At 46.8% G+C, this 13,155-nt stretch overlaps 1 protein-coding gene across 2 annotated transcripts in view; it reads right to left on the bottom strand.

Moving 5' to 3' along the window:
• The window catches only part of ATP1B1 (ATPase Na+/K+ transporting subunit beta 1), a 97,259-nt gene that overhangs the window by 7,284 nt on the left and 76,820 nt on the right, over positions 1-13,155 (bottom strand). The window lies entirely within an intron of this gene.

Here is a 13,155-nt window from a genome sequence, read left to right as displayed (position 1 = left end):
AGCTCCCCAGGCATAAGGGGATGCATCTGTGGTGATCACGAGATGATGATGAGGTAGATGGAACAGTAGACCTCTGGATAGATTTGAAGATGTCAACCACCAAAGATGCGACTGTCGAAGAGACGATGTCACAGATATGTGTTGTGAGCAAAGATCCGTCGCTTGGGACCACTGGGTTGCTAGGGTCCATTGAGGAGTGCGCAGGTGGAGACGTGCGAAGGGGGTGACATGCACTGTCGAAGCCATGTGCCCCAAGAGCACCATCATGTGATTTGCAGAGATGGTAATCTGTTGAAACACCTGCCGACAGAGATGAAGGATGGTCTGAAGGCGGTTGGATGGAAGAAACGCCCTCATGAGAACAGTGTCCAGAATGGCACCAATGAATTGAAGTCGCTGGGTTGGAATGAGGTGCGACTTGGGTCGATTAATTTCGAAACCCAACAGTTGAAGGAAGTGAATGGTCTGGTTGGTGGCAAGCAGAACCGCCTGGGGAGAATGAGGCTTGATCAGCCAGTCGTCCAGATAAGGGAAGACTTGAAAATTGTGAGAGCGGAGATAGGCTGCTACCACAATTAGACACTTGGTGAATACCCTGGGAGAGGAGGCTAGACCGAAGGGTAGCACCTTGTATTGGTAATGAGTGTGACTGATGAGAAAGCGAAGATATTGTCTGGACATCAGATGGATAGGAATATGTGTGTAAGCCTCTTTGAGATTGAGGGAGCATAGCCAGTCGCCCTGAGAGAGAAGAGGGTAGAGGGTGGCAAGAGAGAGCATTTTGAACTTCTCCTTGACCAAACATTTGTTGAGATCTCTGAGATCTAATATAGGTCTGAGGTCTCCGGTCTTTTTGGGAACTAGAAAGTACCTGGAGTAAAATCCCTGACCTCGCTGATCTGGAGGAACTTCTTCGATGGCATTGAGAAGAAGGAGGGATTGAACCTCTTGAGAGAGAAGGAGGGATTGAGCCTTGTTGGAAGCAGACTCTTTTGGCAGGCCTAACGTCGGAGGAGTCTGAAAATTGAGGGAGTAGCCGTGGGCGATGATAGAGAGCACCCATTGATCGGTGGTAATTACCTCCCATCGAGCCAGAAAAATTTGGAGGCGACCTCCGATAGGTTGTGGAAGAGGACATGAGGGAGGAAGACTGGCAACGCCCTGGAGAAGAGAGTCAAAAGGGCTGAGTTGGTTTAGGCTGAGCAACAGGTTTGATTGCAGGCGGCTGTTGCTGGCGAGCCTGTTGGTGCTGTTGCTGTCACTGTCTCCGAGGCTGAGGAGGATGAGGCTGAATTGGCCGAGCAGAGAAACGGCGCTGATATGACGTCTGCTGCCTAAAAGGACGAGTAGGAGGGGGTTTCTTTTTGTTTTTCAATAAGGTATCCCACCTCGTCTCAGGAGCCGAAAGTTTCTGGGTGGTGGTATCCAGAGATTCTCCAAACAGCTCATCACCCAGGCAGGGAGCATTGGCAAGGCAGTCCTGGTGGTTAACATCAAGTTCTGAGACGCGAAGCCATGCTAATCGTCTCATAGCTACAGACATTGCAGTAGCTCGGGATGTCAGTTCAAATGTGTCATAGATGGAACGGACCATGAACTTCCTGAGCTGTAAGAGACTGGCAGTGCATTGCTGAAAAGCAGAAAGTTTGCGGTCTGGAATATATTTCTGAAAAGTGGCCATCTGCTGTATAAGATGTATTTCTGTATGTATATCTGCTGTATAAGCTGTATTTCTTTGAGGGAATAAACAGCCAGATGGATAAGGGGGAATCCATAGACATCATCTACCTTGACTTCCAAAAAGCCTTCGACAAGGTACCTCACGAACGGCTACTTAAAAAGCTGTGGAACCACGGGGTGCAAGGGGATATCTACCGATGGATCAAACACTGGTTGGCAGGCAGGAAACAGAGGGTTGGAGTAAAGGGCCAATACTCAGACTGGCAATGGGTCACGAGCGGAGTTCCACAGGGGTCGGTGCTGGGACCTCTCCTGTTCAATATATTTATTGATGACCTGGAGACGGGGACGAAATGTGAGGTTATCAAATTTGCTGATGACACCAAACTCTGCAGCAGGGTTAGAAGCACAGAAGACTGTGAAGACCTGCAAAGGGACCTAACGAGACTGGAAGAATGGGCAAAAAAGTGGCAAATGAGTTTTAATGTAGAGAAATGCAAGGTCATGCATGTAGGGAAAAAGAACCCGATGTTCAGCTACAAAATGGGGGGAATATTGCTAGGGGTGAGCAACCTTGAAAGAGACCTGGGGGTGATGGTGGACACAACATTGAAACCATCGGCGCAGTGTGCGACAGCCTCAAAGAAAGCAAACAGAATGCTGGGCATCATCAAAAAGGGTATCACAACCAGGACGAAGGAAGTCATCATGCCGCTGTATCGCGCAATGGTGCGCCCGCACCTGGAGTACTGTGTCCAGTACTGGTCGCCGTACCTCAAGAAGGACATGGCGGTACTCGAGGGAGTCCAGAGAAGAGCGACTAAACTGATAAGAGGTATGGAAAATTTTGCATACGCTGACAGGTTAAAAATGCTGGGGCTGTTCTCCCTGGAAAAGAGGAGACTTAGAGGGGCATGATAGAAACCTTCAAAATCCTAAAGGGCATAGAGAGAGTAGATAAGGACAGATTCTTCAAACTGTGGGGACCCACAACCACTAGGGGTCACTCGGAGAAATTGAAAGGGGACAGGTTTAGAACAAATGCTAGAAAGTTCTTTTTTACCCAAAGGGTGGTGGACACATGGAACATGCTTCCGGAGGAGGTGATAGGCCAGAGCACTTTACAGGGGTTCAAGGAAGGTTTGGATAGGTTCCTAGAGGATAGGGGGATTGAAGGGTACAGATAGAACTAGAGGTAGGTTATAAAAGTGGGCAAAAACCACTTCACAGGTCACGGACCTGGTGGGCCACCGCAGGAGCGGACCGCTGGGCGAGATGGACCTCTGGTCTGACTCAGTGGAGGCAACTTCTTATGTTCTTATGTTTCAGGTAAAACGAGAAGTGGGATGCATAGTTACCTGAACGGTTGGCCAACATAGCATTCTGGTAAAGTCGTTTACCAAATTTGTCCATAGCCTTGCCCTCTCTGCCAGGAGGGACAGAAGCATACACACTTGAGCCTGCAGATTTTTTCAGGGTTGACTCCACCAGCAAAGATTTGTGTGGAAGCTGAGGTTTGTCAAACCCTGGAATGGGAATAACTTTATAAAGTGATTCCAATTTCCTTGGAGCTCCTGGGATGGTGAGAGGAGTCTCCAGATTTTTATAAAAGGTTTCCCTTAAGATATCGTGAAGGGGTAATTTCAAAAATTCCTTGGGAGGTTGGTCAAAGTCCAAAGCATCCAGGAATGCCTTGGACTTTTTAGAATTAGACTCCAATGGGAGAGAAAGGGTGTCTGACATCTCCCTAAGAAATTTAGTGAAGGAAGAGTGCTCTGGCTTACTAGCAGGATCCTGCACTGATGGGTCAGCCTCATCCGATGAAAAATCCTTCTCGGTACCGAGGGGATCCTCGGAATCATCCCATAAATCAGGGTCACGTACCGATAGAAGACGGCCCTGAGATAGAGGAGTAGAGGATTCGGTATTCCTAGTTTTGCGTACCGATTTGCCGGAACGCATCAACACCGTACCTGGTGAATGTAAAGCGGTACGGGTGTCAGAGAGCGGTACCGGATCAGAGACAGAATGAACAGCTCGACGAAGAGACTTTGGATCTGTCAACAAAATAGGCATAGACATAGAAGAGGCAGATTTAAGCGGTGCCGATAACGTCAATGCTGACAAAATAGGCTGGTCGACGATCGGTACCATAGGCTCAGTAGGTACCGACACTGGAAGGTTCAGAGTTAGCAGAGCCGGGAGCAGGTGTTGTAATTGCTCCTTAAGCTGGACCTGGAGGATGGATGTTATGCGCTCATCCAGAGACGGTCCCGATGGCACCGGTACCACTTTTTTCTTGCTCGGTACCTGCGGTGCAGCTCGACGCTCAGGTGAAGTCGATGCCGATGAAGAGGCAGTCACTTCTATGGGAGCGGAGCGTTTACGGGGCCGGCGCACAGTCTGCAGGACTTGGCTCACTGCATGTTCGACTGGCGGGCCGAGAACTGTAGAGGATGGCTTCTTAGCCGGCTTACCTGTGGGGTGCAACACCGAAGATGCATCTTGCGGTGTCGAAACCACCGGTGCCGACTTGGAGGAAGTTGCCGATGCCGGAGTCGATGCCGGTGGAACTTCCATAGCGGCACCAAAAAGGAGTTGCTGTTGAATCTGTTGATTCTTTAAAGTTCTCTTTTGAAGAGAAGCACAGCGGGTGCACGTCGCAGCCCTATGGTCCGGACCCAAGCACTGAAGGCACCACTTGTGCGGGTCGGATAAAGAAATAGGGCGTGCACACCGCTGACATTTTTTTAAAACCCGGTGAACGGGGCATGAAGGGAAAAACGGCAGTAGCAAAATCGAAGCCTGAGGCTTCGATGGTGCCAACAGGCCCCGCCGGGGCCGACCGAAAAAAAGTCGAAAAAAATAGACTTTTTTTTTTTTTTAAATCAAGAAAAGAATAAAAAAAGAGAACGTGAAGAGTTTCACGAGGAAAAATACGCGAGCGGTAAGGCGAAAAAAGGATTATCCAACAGTCGTTGGAAAACACGCGTCTTCTTAGCTACGCGGAAACTAAGAAACTGGGGACCGCGCGCCTTCGTCGGGCGGGAAGGCACTCGCGCACGCGCGGTGCGGCCTAGCTAGAACTTTCTAAGTTCTTAGAGTGCAGTCACTCTAAAATTGTCCGTACCGGGGCTCTGTCGGTGCCGTCACCCATCAGTCAAGAATATGCTGCCTGCTTGTCCTGGGATAATAATGATTACTCACCCTGTCTGGAGACATTCAACGCGACACAAATTACCCAATGTAAAAAAAAAGTAAAAATAAGGCAAGCTGGATCAAGGACATGATTGCAAGGCCATATTTAAATACATAGAGTGTGGCAGAGGAAGATTTGTGGCTAAAAGAAGGGCTCTGAAAGCAATGAAAGTCTCATCAGTCTTTCTTCCCTTTCCCCCCAACCCCCAGTTCATCCACAGCACAGTTTTTCATCGACAGTCTGACCTGGTCCATATATCCCCCACACACTCCATCTTAACCAACCCACGCCACATACACTATCCCTCATCAATTTCCAGTTCTTTCTAAACTTCCTTTTCTTTCACTTTCTCCTAATATCATCTTCATCCTAAGTCTTTCTTATTTTCCTCCTTCCTCCTTGCCTGTATATAGGCAAAGTTCAACATACTGTATATGGGGGCAAGAGGATGTAATATCTTCTGGCCTGCTCCACTTTACCATCATAACCTGTTCTGCTCCTCACTTCCTCCTTGCCTGATCGGCTCTGTTTCACTCTCAGTTCCTCACTCCATCATATTCCCACTTGCCCTCCTAGTCACTCATTCTCTTTGTCAGCTTTGGCTCATCTATCTCTTTATTGCTTCTTCCCCAGCAGGATCATTCACTTATTAGTTTGGCATTTTCCCTTCTCCCACAAACTTGGATCATCTTCAAAGCCATGCCACATTTCCATTCCCTGAAGCTACTAAAGCCATATCTAAGTATTTTCTGAGAAAATGTACAACCCCCCTTGTGGTGATGTGATACAATTGCATTACAATGAAATTATTACAATTAAACATATGGAAGATTAGGTTTATACCTTTAATAATCTTTATCCCAGGACAAGCAGGCAGCATATTCTCACATCATCCAAGGAGCCCTGATAGGGACAGCATTGCCACTTTAAGAACTTAAGAAAGTTTGCGTCCAATGCAGGCTCACAGCTCCTCAGTTCTTAGTTTTCCACAGAGCTAAGTCGTGTCTCTAAACGTGTTCAGTTTTTTGCCATTTGCCTTCCCGCTCACGCATTTTTTTTTTGCTCTCTAATTGCAAACTATTTTATTAACAAAACATATCATGCAGCAGGAGGGGCCTTAAATAACTTGTGCCAATCAGAGCCTCAGGTCCTCTTCCCAGTGCATTCCAAGATGCACTGGGGAGGGAAAGGCCCATTTTAGATGACACAGGACATCTGGGAGGAGGGAGTCCATGTCCCTCCGTGCATCAAAGGGGGAGGGGGCATCAGAGATAAGGTGGAGATGTTCTGTGGCGGGGGGGGGGTAATTTGCCAGTGGGGGAGAATGGGCATCTCTCACGCTGTAAAGAGAGGGGGTGCGCAGCCGGGATTTCTTGGCAGCAAGAGAGTGTGGGCATCTCTCCCGCTGCAGGGAGGGGTGTCGCTGCCACTGCAGGGGAGGGGTGTTGTGATGCAGCGGAAGAGAATAGGCATTCTAGCAGTCTTTGACAGACACTGACCAGCATCCCTGATCCAGTCGCTTATTTTTGTCACCAAAAGCCAACGCTGCTTTTAGAAAATGGCTCAGCATTTTTTAAGAAGCCACCGGAGGGCTCATTTCAATGTTGAAGAACCCATTTGCATGTCATTGTTGGAGACTGCTAGAAAGCTCGCTATTGACAGAAATAATCTGTTTTGATAATCCACTGCTAAAATGCGTACAGGCTAAACTGTCGGTAAACAGTTTAGTGACGGTGTTAAAGTTTTGAGAATCTGGCCCTCAGTTTGTGTGCCTAATGGAAACCTGGCTTAAAGAGGCTGTGAAATCTCTTTATCTACCCCCTAATTTCTCCTAAACAAGGAGGCAGTGTCACTTTTCTCTATGTTAACCAAAGTTCCAGTGTTCTGAAGCACTTCATGTATATCTCCAGTAATATTATGTTACATATTCTTCTCATCTATCATGCTCATCCCAACCATCCTTCATTCTTTTTAGATGAACTACATGCACAAATATCTGACTCACTTCACTAATTCTTGGATCTTTTAATATTTATGCTGACAACCCTCAGAAACTACATGATAAAGAATTTATATCATTTATATGAAAGCAACACATTCACGCTCTTACTCATTTGACAAAGCACTCTTAGTTTTCTCTTCTGCTTCCTTTAGTTAATAAGAAATGAAGTTATCTTTAACCCTGTATTCAGGTCAGATCACTTTCTTCTCTCTTTTCCAGTTGATGTTTCTATCTTTAGATATAAAGCTTCAAAAAAACTCTAGGGGGCTTCACATCATGGATATTATTTAGTTCCAAATCCCCTCTCTCCCCTTTTTGCCTTCGAGACACATTACTTCCTGGAACTTCAAGTCGAACAATTTAGACAGCTACTTAAAACTCACTTATATTTGTAAATGAGTTTTGTTGTTGGATTATGACAATATCTAGAAGATTGATGAGGGATACTGCTTTTGTGTTTTTGTACTGTTTTCTGTCTGAAAACAGATTGTGTATGTTAAATTGTAACCTGCTTAGGTTTTAGGCAGGAAAGACATTTTTTTAAATAAATAAGTTAAAAGTTAGATCTTAGTAAAGTTGTTCCCTTAAAGGGGTATTCCATCAAAGTAGTTTCAATCACTCATGATACCATTGTAGATTGCAGTTGTTTAGAAGATAAGCCCATCATGTTGAAAAGAGATGGTAAAAAATAAACAATACCTTCACGAATATTCAAATCTGTAAGAAACTGGAAGACTAGAAACATAGAAACATGATGGCAGATAAAGGCCAAATGACCCATCCACAGTAACCATTATCTCTTCCTCTCTCTAAGAGATCCTAAGTGACTATCCCACAGTCTGTCTCCACCACTTCTACCGGGAGACTGTTCCACGCACCTACCACCCTGCATACCACAGCTGCCTCGGCCAGTCCGGGGCAACCAGAATTACTTGCCCCTTGTGGGTCCTTATCCTTAAGAGGACTCTTCCTATCATCGGCCATGGGGGAAACTCATGCAGAAGCTCTGCTGGAGGCCAGGGTTGGACCATAGCATCCAGGCCATCGCTTCCTGGCTTGTATCTTTGACTGAAGAACCAAGCGGCCTTCTTGCTGTTGGTTGATGCAATGAGATTGAACGTCAGTCCCCCCAGAGTTGTACGTCGGCCTTCTGAGACACTCTCCTGGATCCAGTGTCTAATGACTTAGGAAATCCGCTTGCACACTGTCCACTCCTTCTCCATGTGCTGCCGAGAAAGCCAATAGATGGGCCTCAGCCCATCGGAACAGTATTTGAGCCTCCAATCCCAGTGGTGCACGCCTGGTGCCTCGCTGCCAGTTGACGTAGGCTACCACTGTGCATTGTCCGAGAAGACACAAACTGCTTTACCCTCCAAGATGCTCTCCCATGACCGAAGAGTTAGCCTGTTCGCTCTCGGCTCTAAGTAGTTGACCAACCCCTCTGCAAGGGTAACCACTGGCCTTGCAACGGGCGCCCTTGGAAACAGCCTCCCCAGCCAAAGAGACTGGCATCTGTCGTCAAGATTTCCCATGTGGATATGCACAGAGGCATTCCCCAGGACAGAGACCATGCCACAAGTACAGGCTGCACAGAGCTGTGTTTGTTCAAGGCAGTGCTAAGTCCTGTGCATCTGACTGCGGGGCCCACTGGGAGAGCAACCTCTCCTGTAGAGTACTATACTATACTTTACTTTATTTATATACCACTTATATCCTAAGTGGTTTACATTCAGGTACTTTATCATATTTCCCTATCTGTCCCGGTGGGCTCAAACTCTAGCTAGCTAGTCCCCACACACATAGCATTTCTATCCATATGGCTTCCACACTGCTATCTACGTAATCTCTCACCCAGGGTACTACATCTATTGTTGCCACCATGGATCCCAGCAACTGAAGATGATACCATGCCATTGGAGCTGGCCTGTCCTTTATTGCACAATCTGATGCCTGGAGGAACTAGAAGCCGTGGCCAATGCAGAGGACATAGACATCATTGGAATCTCTGAAACGTGGTGGAATGAGGAAAACAAATGAGATACAGCACTGCCGGGATACAAGCTCTATCGCCAGGACAGGTCAGGACAGAAAGGAGGAGGAATAGCCCTATACGTAAAAGAAAGCATACAATCGACAAGAATGGACACAGCGGAGACGACCAACAAACTGGAATCGCTATGGGTTAAAATACCGGGTAGGAAAGGGCATGAAATAAAGATGGGCCTATACTATCGTCCACCCGGGCAAACCAGAGATATTGATAAAGAAATGGATGCCAAGATGAAGCGAGAATACAAAAGAGGTTACACGGTTGTTATGGGAGACTTCAACTACCCCGGGATAGACTGGAGTCTTGGAAGCTCAAGATGCGCTAGGGAGACAGAATTCCTGGAGGCTATACAAGATTGCTTCATGGAGCAGCTTGTTAGAGAACCGACGAGAGGAAATGCCACTTTGGATTTAATCCTAAATGGGCTAATGGGACCTACAAAGGAAGTGGAAGTAGTGGGACCGTTGGGAAACAGCGATCATAATATGATCAAGTTCAAGGTTGAAGTAGGAATACCGAACGGAAAGAGAACCATAGCGACAACTTTCAACTTTAGGAAAGGAAACTATGAAGCAATGAGGGAAATGGTAAGGAAGAAATTAGGAACACTTCCTAGAAATGGCAAATGGTAGAACATGCCTGGTCGTTTTTCAAGGACACGGTGAGCGAGGCGCAAAATCTGTACATCCCCAGATTCAGAAAGGGGTGCAAAAAGAGTCGAACAAAAGACCTGGTATGGATGACTAAAATAGTGAAGGAAGTGATAGCCAATAAGAAAAATTCATTCAGGAAATGGAAGAAGGACAAAACTGAGGAGAACTGGAAAGAGCACAGGAAGTATCAAAAAGAATGTCACAGTGTGGTTCGAAAAGCCAAAAGAGAGTACGAAGAGAGGCTAGCCAGGGAGCACAAAATTTCAAACTGTTCTTCAGATATGTTAAAGGGAAACAGCCAGCTAGGGAGGAGGTGGGACCGCTGGATGAAGGAGACAGGAAGGGAGCGGTGAAGGAGGAGAAAGAAGTCGCGGAAAGACTTAACATGTTCTTTTCGTCTGTATTTACAAACGAAGACACAACCAACATACCGGAACCTGAGCAAATCTTCAATGGAAATCAAGCAGAAAAATTAACATCCATGGAAGTGAGCCTTGATGATGTACACAGGCAGATAGAAAAACTTAAAACTGACAAATCCCCTGGTCCGGACGGAATCCATCCAAGGGTTTTGAAGGAATTAAAAGAGGAGATAGCTGAACTACTGCAGCAAATTTGCAACCTATCCTTGAAAACAGGCATGATCCCGGAGGATTGGAAGATAGCCAACGTCACGCCCATCTTTAAAAAGGGATCAAGAGGTGACCCTGGAAACTACAGACCGGTGAGTCTGACCTCGGTTCCGGGGAAAATGGCGGAAGCACTGATAAAAGAAAACATCGATGAACATTTGGATAGAAACGAACTTCTGAAAATAAGCCAACATGGTTTCTGCAGGGGGAGATCGTGCCTAACTAACTTATTGCACTTCTTCGAAGGAATTAACAAAAGGATGGACAGGGGAGACCCCATAGACATCATATACCTTGATTTCCAAAAAGCTTTTGACAAGGTGCCTCACGAACGTCTACTCCGGAAACTGAAGAATCATGGGGTGGATGGAGACGTACATAGATGAATCAGAAACTAGTTGGCAGGTAGGAAACTGAGGGTAGGGATGAAGGGCCACTACTCGGACTGGATGAGGGTCACGAGTGGTGTTCCGCAGGGCTCGGTGCTCGGGCCGCTGCTATTTAATATATTCATAAATGATCTAGAAACAGGGACGAAGTGTGAGATAATAAAATTTGCGGACGATACAAAAATATTTAGTGGAGCTGGAACTAAAGAGGAATGCGAAGAATTGCAAAGGGACTTGAACAAACTGGGGGAATGGGCGGCGAGATGGCAGATGAAGTTCAACGTTGAGAAATGTAAAGTATTGCATATGGGAAGCAGAAACCCAAGGTACAACTATACGATGGGAGGGATGTTATTGAATGAGAGTAGCCAAGAAAGGGACTTGGGGGTAATGGTGGACATGACAATGAAGCCGACGGCACAGTGCGCAGCGGCCGCTAAGAAAGCAAATAGAATGCTAGGTATAATCAAGAAGGGTATTACAACCAGGACAAAAGAAGTAATCCTGCCGTTGTATCGGGCGATGGTGCGCCCGCATCTGGAATACTGCGTCCAATATTGGTTGCCGTACCTTAAGAAGGATATGGCGTTACTCGAGAGGGTTCAGAGGAGAGTGACACGTCTGATAAAAGGGATGGAAAACCTTTCATACGCTGAGAGATTGGATAAACTGGGTCTCTTTTCCCTGGAGAAGAGGAGACTTAGAGGGGATATGATAGAGACTTTTAAGATCATGAAGGGCATAGAGAGAGTAGAGAGGGACAGATTCTTCAAACTTTCTAAAAATAAAAGAACAAGAGGGCACTCGGAAAAGTTGAAAGGGGACAGATTTAAAACCAATGCTAGGAAGTTCTTCTTTACCCAACGAGTGGTGGACAACTGGAATGCGCTTCCAGAGGGCGTAATAGGGCAGAGTACAGTATTGGGGTTTAAGAAAAGATTGGACAATTTCCTGCTGGAAAAGGGGATAGAAGGATATAAATAGAGGATTACTGCACAGGTCCTGGACCTTTTGGGCCGCCGCATGAGCGGACTTCTGGGCATGATGGACCTCAGGTCTGGAAGAAAGACTCTGTGCCAATCTGTATCAAATAGAATTCCCAGGTATTCCAAGGCCTGTGTCAGAGCCAAGTGACTCTTTCTGAAATTTATCACCCAGCCTAGGATCTGCAGAAGTTGGACCACTTGGGCCACCGTTTCTTTTCCCTCTGTTTTGGATGGTGCTCTTATTAGCCAATCATCCAGGTAAGGGTCACCTGTATCCCCACCCTGTGAAGGTGCACTGCTACCACAACCATTATCTTGGCGAAGGTGCGTGGTACTGTAGCTAGTCCAAACAGAAGAGCAGAGAACTAGAGATGTTCTAGTACATGGACCTTAAGAACTTTCTTTGAGCTGGGAAGATGGGAATATGCAGCTAAGCTGCCGTTAGATCTAGGGAGGGCAAGGAATTCCCCAACACCACTGATACAATGACTGACCAAACTGTTTCCATTCTAAAGTGGGGGATCTTGAGGGCTACATTGACTGACTTCAGATCCAGGATCCAGTCATTTGAGTCTCTTTTGAGCACAATAAAGTATATGGAGTGTCTGCTGAAGCCTCATTTGCCTTCTGGTATGGCATCTATGGCTCCTAGACTTCTGAGCCTCTGTACCATTGCCAAAACTCTGGCTGCTTTGTCTGGCTTTCCTGCAGGAGAATTTACAAAGAGGTCCAGAAGGGGTCGAAAGAATTCTAGCTTGTACCCCTCCCGAAGGACATCCAGCACCTAGCAGTCTGAAGAAATCTGTGTCCATGCATGTGAAATCTTTGCCAGCCTCCCTCTACCTGAGGAGGGGGTTGTTCCAGGCCTGGTGTCATTGCTGCTTTTCGGGGGTTACAGTAGAGTGGGATCTTGATGCCTGGAGGTGCCTGGTGCTCCCGAACCTATGTCTTGGGCCTTGGAATGTTTTCTGGGAAACTGACACTCCCGAGTACTGATGAAAACACCTGGAGACACGTAAACTTCCCCGACTGTACCTTCATGGGGCTTGCAGTCTGCTGTCCGGTAAATAATTTGGCTTATGATCCACCATACTGGCCATCGGATTGTTGAGACCCTTGCCAAAGAGCAATTGTCTTTTAATGAGAAGTTTGCGCAATGTCACCTTAGAGTTTGAATCTCCCACCCATTGCCTGATCCAGAGCATTCTATGGGTGGAGATGGCATATGCCGAGACCTTACTCAAGATCCTGAAAAAGTCATATAGCACATCTGCTACATAATCAACCTATGTCAGAAGGAACTGGGGGTCATTGCTGTCATCCAGGTCTCCCACAGTGCAGAACTTTGAATGTCATGCTCGGGCAATAAATTTTACCACCGCTGCCACTTTTAGGCCTAGCGCCACAGCCTCAAATTGTCTCTTAATGACAAAGTCCAGTCTACGGTCCTGGGAGTCCTAAGGGACCAGACCTTTAGACCCCCCACCAGAGCCCGCATGACATTGGGGGGGGGGAGGAATGCAGTCAGCCCCGATCCTGGTACAAAACCGCCATGAAACCCACA

This window comes from Geotrypetes seraphini, chromosome 4 (assembly GCF_902459505.1).
Source record: "Geotrypetes seraphini chromosome 4, aGeoSer1.1, whole genome shotgun sequence".
Classification (NCBI taxonomy): domain Eukaryota; kingdom Metazoa; phylum Chordata; class Amphibia; order Gymnophiona; family Dermophiidae; genus Geotrypetes; species Geotrypetes seraphini.
This window is presented reverse-complemented; position numbering and strand designations above follow the sequence as displayed.